The sequence below is a fragment of the Canis lupus genome, chromosome 25, assembly GCF_003254725.2.
Source record: "Canis lupus dingo isolate Sandy chromosome 25, ASM325472v2, whole genome shotgun sequence".
NCBI lineage: Eukaryota > Metazoa > Chordata > Mammalia > Carnivora > Canidae > Canis > Canis lupus.
In genome coordinates, this window is record NC_064267.1 from 39,704,810 (window position 1) to 39,723,804 (window position 18,995).

Here is an 18,995-nt window from a genome sequence, read left to right on the forward strand (position 1 = left end):
AAAGTAATTTTGAAGCATCTATTACTTTATTAAGCAAGGGCAGTAATGATCCACAAAGCGCCAACTTGCTCGTGTTTTCCAGTCCTTCCTGCATTTCGTTGCAAATACCGTCGTCTTTCTTTGCCTGCTTAAACACCGGTTGGTGCGTTGCCTTTAGAAGTACAGGTCTGACAGTGATCACCAATAAAAAGCCAAAACCACACAGCGAGGTGACTTACACAGCTCTGGGACTACGGAGGGGTAGGAAAGTCTGCCCTGAGATAATTTGTCTCTTGTCACTTTGCCTGTAACAGAATGCACTGTACCCCCGCCCCACTTGCTTTATTTCTGCGCTCTCTGTATTTCTACAGATATTGTGAAACCCAAACACAATCACAAGTGGTTAGTCCTCACAGTAACTCAACATATTTAACTGTGTGTTTCCAAATAGTCTGACACTTGCTAACCTAAGTGGAGACAGATTAAGGGCATATATTCTGTGTTATACCCTAGAAACATGCAACCTAGTCTGGGAGGTAAGTCTAACTCACCTTAAGCAACAATGACAAATTGTAGATGAATTACATATGAATTTGGGGAAATGAATTCTTCTCCCCAGTCCCTTTCTACTTCAATGCTCTATGTATTCCAGGGCAGCGTAAGTAGGAGGTTCCAGTGGGCCTTTCAGGCTAGAAGTCTTGTGGATATTAAGACCTGAGGTGACAATTGAACTGCCATTCCTGAAACTTGACCTTGCCCCCTTTTAAACAAGGCTGGTTCTTCCCAAGTGATCCCTCGCACTTAGGATCTATTTGTCAGCAGCTAGTGAAACTCTAGCCGAGTGGATATCTACACTTACCTCTTCTCTCTCCCATGGTCCACCCTATGGTGGGGATAGATGCAGGGAGGTGAGTTACTTTCAGAGCCACAGTGACCAGATCAGCCTTTTGAATGTTCTCCGTCAGCACAGGGTCCTGTCAAAGTCATCTGTAAGCTCCTATACGTGAATAATTTCTATAGATGCCAAATATCAAATGCGATTATTGGTCTGCTCATGTATACATAAAATAGAAATGGTTTGGTGATTATAATCCCTCTACCACCAAAGAATCCAACGTTGAAGAACATGGAAATGGCATCTACTCAGGAAAGCCAAGGCAAAGTTTAGTGATGATCATGCTCACAGCTAGCCAGTCATCTGAGCATCTCAGGACTGAGGCCTGAGGCCAGAGTTTGAGGCTTACAGTTGGATATGGGAAAGCATAAAGGGAGAAGTGGGATGGGTCACATGTGTCCCCAAGGGGGCACCATGTCTGGTTCGCACAATGTAGCCACTGCCTGACTTTTCTCTTTTATATTAAGGACAAAGTCAAAGTTAGTTATCTCCTTCGCCTACACCAATAATGCTCATGTAACAATTAAATAAGAGCTAAGTTTGTGCTCTTTTCCCTATGATTTTCTTGAGCCTGAGAGGTCATTTCTCAACATCACAGTTAAGTTGGTTCAATTCCAATAAATACAGAAGCAGAGAAAACATTCCCATACGCAAAGGGCTCGTAGAAGGAATTCAAAGAAACTAGAAAGGAATCCATTTTTACAATAGTGAAGAGTGACTTCTTAAGGAGTAATGCTTCTTTTTTTAAGCAATTATTCATGCAAATGAGCAATGGCTTTCAAAACAGTCATCTTAGAAGTTGATGTATGACAAAGGCACAGTTCTCCCCAACACGTTTTTAAATCCCGACTTGGGAGTTGCCTTCAGCTCTAGTGCAGGAGACACATCTGAAAATCTAGCCCATTACTTTAAAATCCTTTGGTGGAGGCCAAAATGGCCTTTTCCAGCTTGATCAGTCACTTTATTAACCCAGTATCTCAGTTCACCCAGGCTCTATACCAAAATACCATAGATTGGGTGGTTTATTTCTTTATTTTTATTTATTTATTTGTTTGAGAGAAAGAGAGCGAGAAAGAGTGAGCACAAGTGAGAGGAGGGGCAGAAAGAGAAGCAGACTCCCCACTGAGCAGGGATCCTGATGCGGTGGGGGGGGGGGGTGCGGAGGGGGTGGAGGCTCAACTCTAGAACTGCAAGATCATGACCTGAGCCGGGGCAGATGCTTAACTGACTAAAGCCACCCAGGTGCTCATGGACTGGGTGGTTTAAAAGCAACAAAGATTCATTTCTCATGGTTCTAGAGGCTTCACAGCCATCTTTTCTCTGTCCTCACATGGCGGAAGGAATGAGGGAGTTCTCTGAAGTCTCTTTTATAAAGGCACTAATCCCATTATGAATCCAATGAGAGCCCTCAAAGGCCCCCACCTCCTAATTCCATCATCTTGGGTCCTAGAATTTCACATGTAAATTTGGGAGTGTGGGGGACACAAACATTCATTCTATAGCACCCAGCTTGAACCACTGTTATAGCTGGAACCACTGTTGGATTTTCTCAAAATATTAAATAGCTTCACCAGTAGTGAAGGATGTCCCCAGTGAGAAAGTTCAAAAACACAAGTCACAGTCTCCAAAGATCATTTCCAAAGGGGCATTTCACAATGGTTGGAGCAAAGGTAGCATTACGGGAATAAGTTTACTGTGTCCCAAGATAACTTTGCTAAAGAACACTCATGCAAAAATCTAAGGGTTCTTTCATGCTAGAATATGTCATCCATTGCCATAGCTTTGTAGAGTCGCACATTTCTCTGCCTCCATCACCCCTCCCCCATAGCCTTCCTTTGTTTCTCCCTAAATCTTGCACCCCACATCAAGTCCCATGTTTTCCAGGAAATTTTCCTGACCAACCAGCCTACCCTCCGTCAACTCAGCCAAGGTTGCTTAGGCTTTCCCTTAGCTCTTCCTCTTTTTCTGCCTAATGTGCCCGATACGATTTTTCTGTGTTCTTACCTTTTTTTTTTTAATTTTTATTTATTTATGATAGTCACAGAGAGAGAGAGAGAGAGGCAGAGACACAGGCAGAGGGAGAAGCAGGCTCCATGCACCGGGAGCCCGACGTGGGATTCGATCCTGGGTCTCCAGGATCGCGCCCTGGGCCAAAGGCAGGCGCCAAACCGCTGCAGCACCCAGGGATCCCCCTGTTCTTACCTTTTTGTTCATGGTTTCATATCTCCTTCCCCAATTAAACTGTAGGATACTTGAAGGCAAAGCTCTCTCTTGAGCTTCCAGTATTTACTACATTATCCAGCACTGTGTCTAATGTGTAACAGCAACTCGATAAATATTAATTAATTGCAAGATAACTTTCCCATCTGACTTTTATCTAATATTGTACCCCTTAGAAGTTTTTGGCTATGCAAAGAATAAAAATACAATGGATAGGCCATTAGATATATCCTTAACTTTGTACAAATGATAAAAGTCCTCATCCTTAATTTTGGTCAACAAATATTTACTGAGCACTCCCTATATGACAGCCACTCTTCTAGGTGCTCAGAATATGACTATATAAGGACAGAGCTTACATTTTTAGTGAGGGAACAGAAAAAGAGCTAATTAATAATAATAATCAGAAATAAAAAGTGAAATATGTATTCTATCCAATGGTGATAGTTGCTGGAGAGAAAGAAAGAAAGCCCAGAAGAAGAGTAGAGAATACAGGGTAGGGGATGGAGCTGGGACAGAAGTGGGCAGAAGATACAATTTTAAAGCTGATGGTCATGGAAGACTCAGGAGGAAGGTGATATTTGAGGAATGACTTAAAGAGAACAGGCTATCAAACCTGGTAACATGTAGAGAACACTTGGGAAACTCAAAAAACTAAGAATGCACATAGGTAATTGCTGATATTCTGAGTCTGGTGTTCCATGTCTGGATCCCTGAAAATGGCTTTAAAGCCTCCTGTGCTTATGTATACCTAAATATTAATTACAATGTGCCATTATTATTATTATTACTATTATTATTATTATTATTATTTTGTGAGAGAGAGAGCACAGGTGAGCACTGGGCAGGTAGAGGGGTGGAGGAAGTAGAGGGAGCAGGAGAGAGAGAATCTTAAGGAGGCTCCGAGCCCAGCACTGAGCCTGACACAGGGTTGAATCTCACAGCCCTGAGACCATGGCCTGAGCCGAAAACAAGAGTCAGAGGCTTAAGCGATTAAGCCCCACAGCGCCCCACAACGAGCCATTGATCTTTTATTATATGTCTCCCTCAAGAGACTATGAGTGATTTGAAGGCAGGGATTATCTCATTTATCAATACAAACCTCATGGTATTTAATACTATTCCTGGCCAATAGTGAAAAGTCAATAAGTGTTTGCTGAATATTGAATAAATCTCCATTCTAGCAAACAATTCATCTCATCTAAAGTCAAAGCATAGCTTATCCTAATTTGAGCCAAATAGCATTTGTGTAGATATATTTATTTTTAATGTAAACGGTTGGCAAACATCTTTTCAAATAAAGAATTACATCTCTTATAAAAATCAAGGAAAGCTGGCCGCATCTCCTCTTTTGACACTGAACCATGGAGAACTTGCCAAATATGGATTTAAAACTGGGTAGCACATTTGCTACTGTTCAATAAAAGAGGAACAGCTAGTACCAGAAGCAATGATGCAGGTTCCCAAAGGAAAACTTTAAACTAGCACACACAGTACTAATTTAGCCTGAGAATTATTAACATGAGGAAAAAGTGAAGTTCAAGTCATCGGAATACTCAAGGACTAAGATGACCATCAGTCTCCTTGGCGTAACCGTGGTTGTGTAAAGATGTAACTGTCTTACTGCTTCCAAGTTGGGGGAGGGACTGTGAGGGGTGCCAATTTCTCCTCAACTGTGATCTCTGTACCTCCTGGAAGGGACATTTTCTTTCTCTCTTCACTCATCTTCAGTTCTTCACTCATCTTCAGTTCAGCCCTTATGGCTCTTAAAGCCCCCGACGCCGAGAAGTCTAGCATTTTGGTTTCCAGTCATGTGTCTGAATGGCTCTTCATCCAAAAAAAAAAAGGTCCTTTATGGAGCAGCCCAGAAGGCTGAAACCAACTTACCTGTTGATGAGCTCTCTGGTCACAAAGCATCGTGGGGAAGTTTATTCCAATCAGTTAAGATCCACTGTAACTAAAGTGAATATGCAAGCCAAACAAAAGCATCCAGTATCACTCAGTGCTCCACTGTGAGCACTCCACAGTGGCTCTTGAAGTGCTTAGAGAGAGCACAGATGACTCAGGGGTCCTGCCATATGTTCTTTGGCCCTGAGCTGGTGTGGCAGTTCCAGCAAAATCTGCTGCTGGCTGCTTGCCAGCCAGGATCCTGTTTACTAGTACAGTTCGAGTCATTTAATAGTTGGCCACGTCCAGATGTTGCTCTTAGTGGTAACTCTCTGTGATCCCCAGAGGCGACAAGGTGCCTACGAAAAACTGCTAGAGCCATTCTCACGGCTTAGGCTCCATTGCCCTTCCACTTCCAACCCTCTGGAATCATCTGGTTTCCCTTCCATTGACAGGACTTTCTTCCTCTAATGGATCTTTCAGATTGACAAACCAGCTGGATAATTTTATGTGATTTTGTTTTCAGTTTCTGCCCTAGATGCTGCCTCTCTGGACTGTTCTTTCAGTGACTATTAGCCCTCAATGGCATGGGACAGCCATTCCTGGTCCCCTCAGGACCATCCAGTAAGTGTCTCGGCTCCTGCTCATCTAGGGAAGGACATAGATGGAATATCATCCAGGACCCCACACTGAAAAATAATATAAAACAGATGAAAGAAAAAGCATGTACTCAACATCTGTGCAACAATATAAATCTATCATCCTATCATGCCAAAACACATTTTAAGCCAAGGAATTGGGTAAAAGGCACCAATACTGGCTCCTAGATGCTCTGGGCTCTGGATGGGGCCACAACATTGGCAAAAAAAAAAAAAAAAAAAAAAGATGTGCTGTCAAGATCAGTAAGGCAGAAGACAGACAATTCAATTTTGCCTATTTTTAGTATAAAAAAATTTTTTTAAGAAAAGCTAATCACATAGGATATCTCAGGAAGCTTCCAAAATCTTATGTTTGTCTGTGAACACAAAGTTCTACCTTTAGAGATCAATGGATATTATCTGGTAGCCTAGAGATCACCTCTAAACTGCTGAGCAGAGACCCTTGTAGCTTAGATTTCAAAGACGAGCTGGGTTTGGAATTATAATTATTTATTTTACAAGTGAAAAACCAAGACCTTGGGAAGTTAAATAGTGAGCCCAAGACCTCTGCTGGAGTTCACACAAGCTTCATGCGTGCCTTGCACATGCTTCACACATGGTTCATACATGGTTCGCAGCATGGTTCACATGGTTCATAATGGCCTACCCATGTCTCATCCATATTTCATACATGGTTCACACATGGTTCATACATGGCTCACACGTGCCTTCTATAAGGTTCACTTTCAGTCTCCTCTCCCTCCAAACTCTACCTAATGAGCAGCAGCATGTGTGAAGAAATAAATTACATGTAGTTTCCCCCAAAGACGTGAGCTCTGAGATCTCTCTCTGACTCAACCCTCCCAGATGGTGTTAAACCTTCATAGACTGAGGTCTATGAAGTCGACTGTAAAGGTTTGCACACAATTCATCATTAGCACTCCATGCACAGTTATTGAATATAGAATAAAGCCTTCTAGGGTTAACTGTAGGGTGGTCGACATTTAGATATATTAACTTCACTGTTCCCTATCACCCATGACTCGTAAACTATCTTGGTTAAATGATCTCAGGAAAGTCATAGTTTGATTCTCCTATCAATTAGTTACCTATGTTCTGTCCAAAGAGATCATTTTATTCTATAATTTCTACTAGTCTTCTTGAAGTTGGGCACCAAAACTGAAAAGCAATTTCTATCCAGGGCCATAAATATGTTCGTGCTGTTGACTTGGTGGTTATATCTTGAAGACGTCAAATTTTAGGAAATAACTCCCAAGGCTTGTGATTTATAGTGTGTCTAAAAGCATCCATAGTAATATAATTTATAAAAGAAAGAAAGAACTAGAGAGCAAACATGTAAATCAGAGTACAATAGATATCAAGTATCTACTATGTCCAGGCCCTATCTAAACATCTCTATCACGGTAGAGTTCACATGATTTAAAAACTATGTTCTTAAGCATTTTTAGTTATATAGAACATGCTTAACATATGTTGTTGGGTAATAAAAGCAGGATACGAAGTCATATAGTCCCAAGGTCACAGAAAATTATTTTAAAAGTCAAATTCTTAATAGGAGTTGTCTCTGAGTGTTGAAATTGAGTTATTGTTGTTTTTATTTATGCCTTTCTGTATTTCAAAATTTTTAAAATTATTTTCAATAAACAGCTTTTAGAGCCAGATAAACAATGGAGTAGGCTGGACAATGAGTAACACACCCATCTGAGCCACAGGAATCTGGAACTCTTGCTCTAAAAATTCCCACTCTGTGTTTCTAATAAGTAATATCACTCTTTTAAAGTATAAGTTTCCCAATCTACAAAGCCATTTTTAGCATTCCTTCATCTGGCAGGCGAGAAGAGCAAGCAATAACCTGCCATGAACAATTGCTGCTCTGTGTTAAATGTGTTTGGGGCTGATAAGTTAACGAGCTGATGGGTCAGTGTAAACTGCATTTTGAGATATTGCATATTCTAATACCATGGAATTATTTGTATAACACTACTTGTATACAAAGTAGTTTGAGCATCTGTGAGCATCATACATGCGTGTGCACGTGTGCGTGCACACACACACACACACACACAACCAAGGGTAAAATACAAGAGTGGCTAGATGCTGAAGATTTTCTAAAACAGTCTTAATGTCATAGAATTTTCTTTTATCAATACTGGTTACTTTTAACATAAACATTCTTTAATTTTTATCCCTCTGTAAGACTGATGGAATAGATATTTAAACACTAGGAAAAAAATACTATATTATATGTCCTAATTTTTGCTCCAGAATCTAAGGCCACCAAAACACAGAGTGGCATATAAGTGTTCACGGTGCAACCCAAATTTTAATCCCAAACCGGTTATCACATGTGTGCAAACACATCCAATTGTTTAGCTGTCATTTTGCTCTTAATCTGCAAGTTGTACACACACACAAAATTGAGAAAAAAGCAATGCTGAGCAGAGAGACGGTGCTTTGAAAACAGAAGAAATGAGGTGAAAGTGGCTAATAGGACAATGATATAAAGATCAGAAATTATAGGATCTCAGCTCTGATTTAGTGGATTTGGGGGAGGTGGGATATGGGGTCGGGGAGAGCATGTGTTAGATTTTTCTCAAGTCTGTGGAACTGACCAATAAATACCTCCGAAGGGGAAAAAAAATGCCTCAAATGCTTTCCTAATACCCAAGGCAGAAGAAGTTCAAGATTATCTATCTAACCAAAAGACTAGCTGTCAGGTAAAGCTGATGACTACATGAAAGGGAGGAACGGCAGTCTCACCTTAAGGACTTCACTACTCGCACACTAAGTAGTGACAATTCTGTTCCGAGCCAGTGACTTGCAGAAAGGGGTCACCGTGGAGAGACAGTAAGCGATACAAAAGACTGGATGTTGCTCTAAATTGGTAGCTAAAGGAAAAGCAATCCCTTTCATCCCCAAGGTCTAAAGAGTTTTCCAACTATGACATATGAACAAGGCAGGCTTAGAGAAATCATGTGGGGGTCAGATCTCAACGAAACAGGGCCACCAAGGGCTGGATTCCAAAGGCACAAGTGGTAGGAAGAGGCCAGCAGTCCCTGAGGAGTATACAGATATAGATGTGGAGATAGATATAGGTATGGATATATAGAGATTCCATTCCCTAAATAGCTTGCCACTGCCCCATGTAAACACCGTAGAAGGGGAATGGACAGGGACTCAGATTATGTTTTTCTGTTGTGTTCATTTTTCCCCATTTGTCTTTGCTCTCTAGGGCTAATTTCTTAATATAACAGCAATACATAGTAATACAGGTTTACCGAAGGAAATATAGAGATGCGAAATAACACGAAAATAGAAATAAGTTTCACTTGTAATCTCATCATTCAGAGAGACTGAATTTTAACATTCTGACATGTATCCATCCAGCTGTCATTTTTTTTTTTTTTTTTTTTACAATATATAAAGTTGTTTGGGTTTTTAAAATCAGGAATCAGGGCAGCCCAGGTGACTCGGCGGTTTAGCGCCGCCTTCAGCCCAGGGCCTGATCCTGGAGACCCAAGATCAAGTCCCACGTCGGGCTCCCTGCATGGAGCCTGCTTCTCCCTCTGCCTGTGTCTCTGCCTCTCTCTCTCTGTCTCTCATTAATAAATAAATAAAATCTAAAAAAAAAAAAAATCGGGAATCATTATGAGCAAACTGCTTTGTAACCTGCCCCTTAAATTCTAAATCATATCCTGATCATTTGGCAATGTCATCATTCTTTCAAACATGATTCTTAGTGGCTGCGTCCAATGCTATCATAGGGGTGCCCTCTAATTTAACTGTTACCATACTAAGACTTCCACTGATTCTGACTTACACATAGTTTGTGATGCGTATTCCTCACATGTAGGTCTGTAACAAATCGCTTTTTTTGTTTTTCTTCTAGATAACTTCCTAGAGGTGGAACTGGGTGAATAACTGTCTATTTTCTTCCATGTCTTTTTGTCCCACTCAAGTGACATACAACGGTTAATAAGAAGAAGAGGGGAGAAGGCAAAGAGAACACCACAAAGTCTGAAAGAGGGAAAGTAATGGACAAGCAGGAAGTGACGTGGGTTTCAACTTCGGTTTCCCTAACGGGAAAGACTCAACAAGCAAGTGAATTTTTGCCAAAGAATACTGGAAAAACTCAGAAGTCTGTATTAAGAAGAGTTCAATCCAGGGTGCCTGGGTGGCTCAGTCTGGTAAGCGCGGACTCCTGATTTCAGCTCAGGTCATGATCTCAGGGTCCTGAGATTGAGCCCTTTGTTGGGCTCAGCGGGGAGTCTGCTTGGATTCTCTCTCTTCCTCTCCTTCTGCCCCTGCTTGTACCCTCTCTCACTTGCTCTCTTTCTCTCAAATAAATAAATGAATCTTTTAAAAAAAAAAAGAATAATTCAATCCTCACATTTCCTCTTCTAACCCACATGGCCTGACAGATGCTCCTCCCAGGGGAAAATGCTGGATGCTTATCTAGATGGTGGTCATACAGCCTGCCCAAGCAAGGATACTTGACTGGCATTCCATCCAGTTTAGCATTTGTCCATCCCAAAATGTCTAGGCTTGAACAACAAAATACATAGTCACTGTATTAGGTTGAATTATGTCTCCCAAAAGATATCCATCTTCAACCTCAGAATGTGACCTTATTTAGAGTAATCTCTGCAGATGTAGTGAAAGTGAAGATCTCAGAATGAGACCGTTTTGAATAAAGGTGGATCCTAAATCTAACGAGGAGAGCCCTTATTAAAGACAGGACAAGAAAGAGACACAGGGGAGGGGCCATGTGACAACCGGAGGCAAAGATGGAGTGATGGTGCCACAAGCCAAAGAATACCAAAGATTACCAGAAGCCACTGGAAGAGAGGCATGGAATGGATTCTCCCTCACAGCCTCCAGCAGGAACCAGCCCTGCCAACACCTTCATTTAGGTCTTACGGCCCCCAGAACCATGAGCAAATAAATTTCTTTTGTTGTAAGCCATCCAGTTTGTGATACTTTGCTATATGACAGCGCTGGGAAGCTATTATGGTCACCCTGACCTGGAGAGGACATCCCAGGGAGTTGAAGGTGTAAGGATCTCCTGGATATAGGAAGGTAACACGGAAAATACTTGCGGAAAGGTCAGATACCTTCATCAGCCTGCTTTTCTACTTAGCTCCAGGGCTCAGCTTCCAGGCAGGAGATTGGCAGAGGTTTCCCTGGGGAAGCCAACTGCCCTGGCTACTGCTCCTGAACTCTCTCCTGTGGGGCCCATGAGTCAACAGGCTCTGCCCATACAGACTCCAATCATACTTCCATGCAGCACTCTTAACTATAAATGGACACCCAATAATCATAAATGGAAACACATTTAGAGAATTAAGAGAATGGTGTGCAGAGATTTACAAGTGATTGGAGCACCAAATTCTCTATCCCTGTCCCTCTATCTTGCTCGAGATTCCTAGAGTATGACCTAGCTGCCTTAGTCCTGTGGCATTTATGAGAACTTTTATATCTATGTCACTTTCTATTATAGATGTTGAGTTCTATATTTTATACATTTTTCTTTCCCACAGCTACCAAATTCTGTCAGGAGTCTCCATAAATATGACTAAAGACAGGATTCAGGGTACAGTCCATTCTCCTCCATATACATATATTCAGCATAATTTTGGTGAATTGACGAGCAGATCCACGCCCTGGAAGTCTCCGTGGCTGGACACATTATTCACAAGTACTTCCACGGATTCAGTGCCTCTGGATGCCAGCCACAGTGCTAAAAGCTTGATTCATAATATATTATTAAACCTTCCCAGCAACCCTAGAAGCTAAGAACTGCAATTGTCCCCCATTTTATAGCTAAGAAAACCGAGGGTCCCAAAGATTTCTCAACTTGCCCAGGGTCACACAGACCAGATTCAGATCCAGGCAGTCTAACTCCAGAGCTTGGGCCCTTAAGTCTGAAACCAGATTCTTCTTCTCACATCATCTGGATTATTCGTGGTATCCAGCAATAAGATTCATTCACCGTCCCTTCCATCTATAGCATCCCTACCTCCAGAGGTTACAGGCACACATACCTTAAATCTACTGGTTTGTATCAAGCAGACAGAGAGAAAAGTCATTGGCCAGTGTCATAGGTGAAGCTCCCAATTGTGGAGTGGAAAGCAGCCAAACCAAAGGCCTCACACAGGATCCTTCCAGATCCCAGCTGAGGTCCAGGAGGATCCCAGCCAACAGAGTTTCCAGTCAATACTTCTGTGTGGTGATTAGACTTGTATCGGGAAGAATGAGGAACACAAGAGGAGAAAGGAATAATTCTTCTTCTCCTTATCTCTAAATCTGCAAATTTAAGCAAATTCAGTCTACTCTTAATAGTAGTACAGACTGAGTATAAAGTAAGAGTAGTAGCTATTACAGATAAAAATCTAATCTGGTTCCAAAGCCCCTTCCTGGGTATAAATTGGGCCTTTTGGAAAGTATATGAACTTCTTTAGGCTTCTGAAATCCACTCTGGCACAGTGACTGTACACAATGGCCCTGAAGAATTAATTAATTAATTAATTAATTCCAAGCTAAAAATTATGCTTGGAAGCAGGGCTCATGTGTACCCTCGAGAAAGCATATTGACCTTGTGGTCTATGGTCAGCTGAATAATGGCGTCCCCAAATATATTGAGGGCACAATCTTTGGAACCTGTGCATGTTACCTTGTATGTCAAAAGAGAAGACTTGGCAGGTGTGATTAAACATAATCTTGAGATGGAGAGATTATCCTGGGTTATCCAGGTGGGCACTAAATGTGATCACTCTCTAGAAACTCCAACGGGAACACAGTCCTGCTGACATTTTGATTTTGACCCAGTGACTCAGGGACCTGAGTCCAGGCTTCTGACCTCCAGACCCATGAAAGAATAAATGCGTGCTGTTTTAAGCCATCAAGTTAGTGGTCTTTTGTTACAGCGGGGACAGGAAACTAATACATAGACTCATGCTCATTAATGAATAACTGGCTTGTTCTGCATTCATTTAGTATGCCCATTTTCCTTTTTATCAAATAAGTAACAAACAGTCATCAGATGATTCGTGAACAAAGAAGGGCAGCAGCTGGTCAATCACATGCCACTGATGACCGCTCAAAGACTCACTTCTCATTTCTTCTGGTCTTTGGTGTGGTAGCTTGGAGGAAGGTGTGATTACATGGCAGGCTTCAGTAGGATCCACATGTTCTAAACTCTGTTTAGATCATCTGCTTTTCCTCAACAATGGTGGCAAGATAAAACACTGCAAATTCAAAGCGATCATCATGATGCTACAGTCCCAAACCACTGCTACCCTGCAACTCCATCTCCTCTAGGTCTACAAAAGCAGAAATCACAGTGTTGCAATGATGTGCAGGGATCAAGGGCAAGGTATAAAGTTCCTCCATCTCATCCTCAACAGGAAGACAACAAAGCTTCAGGACAACATGAACTTAGCTAGTGTAGCTCCATTCCTATTGTTTGGATCAAGTTGACTTTGAGTAAGAGCTTTGAGGAAACTCTTCAAGACATTTGATGAATGATATTTGGCTACATTCAGGCACTTCTGATCTTCCATCAGCCTTGGGTAGTAGAAGTAGGCTGGTCTTAGAATTAGACAGACATCTTTGATATATCACATCTGGACCTCAATGTCCTCATCTATAAAATGTGAGGATCGAGTTAGATCAATGCACACCAGAATCCCTTATTTATTGATTTCACTTATCTATGTTGTTAGATAGTTTAAAATCAGGGCTCAACACACTGCTTAGAAATAGTACTGTTTTTTTTTTAATTATAAATACAATGGAAATTATTTTTCCTTCCATAGATAAAAATGTATAGATAAGCTGCATCCTTTTAAAATTCTCAATAGAAATGACTGCTTTTTTGAAGGGAATATTTCAAGAGAGCAATCAAAATAATGCCGGCTAGTATAACTTTCATATTTGTGATCATCGACTTTTATGCTATTTAACCAAATAATATTTCAAAGCCCCTTACTTGATGCTGGGTATAAACATGTGTCTGTGCTGTTAGATCCTTTCCTGAATTTAAATGAATGATATAAATGAGTAGAATTTATCACAACATACACTTTGTCTTTAAGCACCTTCTGAAATAAACTTATGAAGTCTCTAAAATCAAAGACACTCTGTAGAAAGTGCTGATCATTACTCGACAAAGAAATTAATTTATGCAGTACCATAGGTGCCCTAGGTGAGAAAGTGTTTATCGGTGAATATTTTCTTCCATCATCAACCTGCTAAGAAAATGCATTTGCAGCTCATCAGGCTGTTAACTCTGTGTTATTTACTTTGCAGGGGCTACCTCTTTGTCTTCACCTCTCAGAGGAAAGCATTTAATTTGCTGGAAGGCAAAGCTGGAAGGTTTGCAAGAACCTCCACACAAATGAACATTTCAACATTTCCCAGAAAACTTGGGAGATATGAGTGATCCCGTAGGTCTGCACAGGGCCACACTTGATATCCTTCATCTAGAGGAGAGTCACTTGGACCAGGAATCCAGGAGAATCTGAAATATATCTTTTGAAATGTCCATATGGTTCATCTTTTCATAGGTCCATTTGGTTCTGACATTTATCACATCTTTTTTAAATTGAGATGTAATTTATAAACCATAAAGTTCATTGGTCTAACGTATACAATTCAGTGGTTATTAGTATATTCATAAGGTTGTGGCACTATCACCACTAATTCCAGAGCACTACCATCATCCCCCAAAAGGAACCCTATATTCATTAGCAGTGTCTCTGCAGCCTCTAGCAACTACGAATTTACTTTGTCTCTATGATCTGCCTATTCCAGACATTTCATATGCAGGGAATCATTCACTTTGTGGCTTCTTTTACTTAGCATAGTGTTTTCAAGCATCATTCATATTGTAGCATGTATCACTATTTCATTCCTTTGTTTTAAGCTTTTATTTAAATTGCAGTTAGTTCATGCGGCACCTGGGTGGTGCAGCCAGTTAAGCATCTTGGCTTATGCTCAGGTTGTGATCCCAAGGTCATGACAGCATCCTTGCATGGGTCTCCACACTCAGCATGAAGTCTGCTCGAAATTCTCTCTCACTCCTCCTCCACCCCTCCTGCTCATGCTCTCTCTCTCTCAATAAACAATAAATCTTTTTTAAAAATCTGGTTAGCTCTCATAGAGTATAATAATTAGTTTCAGGGTACAATATGGTGACTTAATGCTTCCAAACAACACCTGGTACTCATCACAAGTGTGTTCCATAATCCCCATCACCTATTCCACCCATCCCCCCACCCACCTCCATTCCAGTTGAATAATACTATTGTATAGGTATACTACATTGTGTTTACCCATTCATCAGCTGATGAGTATTTGGGCTGTCGTCATTTTTTGTGGGGGAGAGGAGCTATTATGAATAATACCTAAAAGTTTTTGTGTGGACACCTGTTTTCAGTTCTCTTAGGTATACCCAAGAGTGATATTGCTGTGTCCCATGGTGACTCTATGTTGAACCTTTTGAAGAGCATCGAGCCTGTGTTTCAAATGGTTACACAATTTTACAGTCCCAAATGTGTGAGGGTTCTGATTTCTCTCCATTCTATTCAACACTTATTACAGCCTGTCTTTTATGGGAACCACCCAAGTAGATGAGAAATGGGATCTCATTGTGATTTTGATTTGCATTTCTCTAATGACTACTGATGTTGACCATCTTTTCATGCACTTATTGGCCATTTGTATATCTTCTTTGGAATGTCTATTCAAATATTTGCCCAGCTTTTGAGCAACTTGCTTTTTCCTGTTGACTTTTACCACGTGAGTTCTTTATATATTCTCAATACTAGACTCTTCTCAGACATATGGTTTCCAAATACATTCAATTCTATGGTTTGGCTTTTCAATTTCTTGATAGTGTTCCTTGAGGCAAAAAAAGAGGTTTTTCATTTTGGTGACATCTAATTTATATATTTTTTTCTTTGTTTACTTGTGCTTTAGGAGTTATATCTAAGAAATCATGGCCTAATTCAAGATCACCAAGATTTGTAACCACGTTTTTTCTTAAGAGTTTTATCATTTCAGTTGTTACATTAAGATCTTTGATTCATGTTGAGTTAACTTTTGTATATGGTGTGAGCATTTATTGTGTCTTAACACCACATGAGGACCTCCAACTCAGCATCCTGTTACATAAGTAAGTCAACTATATTTTTGAAAATAAAAGGTGGCAAAAAATCTATGCCATAAAAGAAAACTATTTACTTTAAAATATGTATTTATTATAAAACTTATAATATATATTGGTATGTATATAATAAATATAATACAAAAAATATAATTGTATGTACATAAAAATATAATGTACATAATAAATCATTCTAATATATAAAAGAGATTTCCTAATGTCATTATTAGGTAACAAATTATTCATCTTATTTTACTTACTATTTTTATTTGAAAGCAATGAGAGCAGCATTCCTTTTTTTGAAAAGATTTTATTTATTCATTTGAGAGAGAAAGAGGGAGTGTGTGCACACAAGCAGGGGGAAGGGCAGAAGGAGAGAAGCAGACTCGCCACTGAGCTACCCAGGTGCCCCCAGCATTCCTTTAAAAGTTTTACTGCATAACTTTGAATGCATTTGACTTATTCTAATACTCAATGACTGATTTCTTTATGGAAAAAAAACTTTACAAATTAACATATTACTCTTATGGCTATAACCTACATTAGCTACATATTAACAACATATTAGTACTCAAAATTGCTCTTGCTAAAGGGTAGGTACTTGACAAAGAGAAATAACCTTACAGGATTCTGATGTCTTAAATGACATCTTAGATAAGATGAAGCATCAAAGAACAGAACAATTGGTAGATGGACATCAGAGCTCACTGAACTCAGAAATTCATGAAAATATAGACATATCTAACTCAGCGGCTGTGAGAGAAGTGGGGAAGGAATGTAGAGTCAGAGATGTTAAAAAAAAAAAAAAAAAAAACCTTATGACAGAGGCATCTGAGAAACGATGAAGGATGCCGATTCAGGACTTAGCCTTCCTTTGTCTGCAATTCAGTTCCATTACTGACCAGTTCTGTGAACCTGAGGCACTCCACCTCTGCAAGCTTCAGTTTCTTCCTCTGAAATAGGTTTCATGATGGTATCTGTCTCATAAGATTGTAAAAAAGGTTAAATGAGTTAATGCAGGTAGAGTACATCACTGGTATCCTTGCTTAGAGAACCCAATAAATGTTAGCTTCATTATTTATTATTGTTATTACTTCAGGAAAACAGAAAAGTTGCACAGCATCTCCAAATTATTGAAAATTCTTGACTTTAAGAATCAAATTTCTGTTCCTCGGAGTTATATGAGACCTAACTTCAGAATAAGATCCCAAGCAAAATGTTTCTGTATAGAGATGAATGCGGTTATCACTCCAGTGTTGGCCCATGAATTTCAGGGATCTAATTCCCTAGTAGGGAAAAATAAACTTGGAAGAACCATGGTGCAGTAATTTAGTAACCACACGGTTAATACTAAGGAAGAACCATCTAAATGGGAAGAGGGGAGTGAAAATAGCTTAAAATGTATTATATAAATGATAACTAAATTTGCCAGTGAATTCACAGGAAAATGCAAGATGCCTTAGTTCTCGCTTAGTTCTGACAGTAGATAAAACTTCACTCCCCTGGGTCACACGTTTCACCTTTTGCAAATGAGATTTTGGATTTCATCAGATGACCATTAGTGTTCACTCCAGATTTTAAAACCCTAGGTGGTTACACTCCCAAAACAATTGTGACCATTTATTTTCAGTGTGATCCAAGATTGGATCAGAAGGCAACATTGAAAGTATTTATTTATAAATACTTATAAATACATTTATAAGGACAGGACACCTGGGTGGCTCAGTCCATTAAGCATCTGCTTTCAGCTCAGGTCATGATCCTGGAGTCCTGGGTTCAAACCCTGCATGAGGCTCCCTGCTCCGTGGGAAGTATGCGTCTCTTCTCCACCTGCCCCTCCCCTCACTTATGCACATCTCTCTCTCTCTCTTATCTCTCATCTCATAAATATCTCTCATCTCATAAATATCTCTCATCTCTCTCTCTCATCTCTTATCTCTCTCTCATAAATAAAAATAAAATCTTCAAAAAAAATTTTTGCTTAGAGTACAACCATAGTAGCACAAATTGTAACATCTTTTTCAAATTATCTATTTAATATTTTGAATAGGTTATAGATTCATATGATCCAAAAACTGAGAGTATGAAAAAGTATATGTAAAAAGGAGTCCTTCACCCATTCAGTTCCAACTACTTCCTCGCAACACATACATGCGCACACACACCGCTTCCCATGATTTCACTTTAATGTCTTTCCAGATATTATTTATGAATTTTCACGTTCAAGGCAAAAATGTTGATTGACTTAACAATTTGTAGAACTTCACTCCACATATATTTTAGGATAAATTTATCAAGTTTCCTTTCAAAAATCCAAATGTAATTTCGATTAGGGTTATACCGAAATTATAGGTAAATTCATTGCAACCAAGAGCACAACTATCTCTCCATTTCTTTGATTGACATCTTTATTTTTTAATCTTCCTTGTTTCCAGGTAAATTTATTTCAAACTGCTTCTTTGTTGTCACACAATTTTAAAAACCAACTTTATTGAGATGTAATTTAAGTTAAATAAAATGTAGTCATTTTAAGTGGACAGGTTGCTGTTTTAACTTAGGCATCCCATTGAGTAACCAGCCACAGTCACAATTCCACCCCCTTCCAAACTGTTGCCTCATGCCCCCTGTCGCTCGATCTTTCCTGACCCTTCACCAAAGAAACCAGTCATCTATAAATCAGTTTTGCCTCTTTTGAAACTTTACGTAAATGGAAACATACAAAAGGCATGATTTATGCCCGGTGTTTTTTACTCGATATAATGTCTTTGGGGACCATCCCTGCTGTTGAGCGAATCGATACTCCATTCCTTATTATTCCTACATATGATTCCACGGTACAGATACACCACAATTTGTTTAGCCATTCACCTGCTAATGAGCATTTGACTTGTTTCCAACTTGGGGTTAATGGAGGTAAGTCTTCTGTGAACATTTGAGTTTAAATATTGGTGTTGTCCCACACATTTGGAACTATAGTCTTCTCATATTGTTCACTACTAAATACTTCCCATTTTCTTTGTAATTTCCACTTTGACTTGAGAGTTATATGATTGTGTTACTTAGCTTCCACATATATGAGCTTTAAGCTTTCTTCTTGTTATTTTCTAATATTTCCAACTCCTACCTCTTCTGGGATCTCTTGTATAACTTGTTATCTTAGAAAAATTATCCATTACAACCAAGTTCA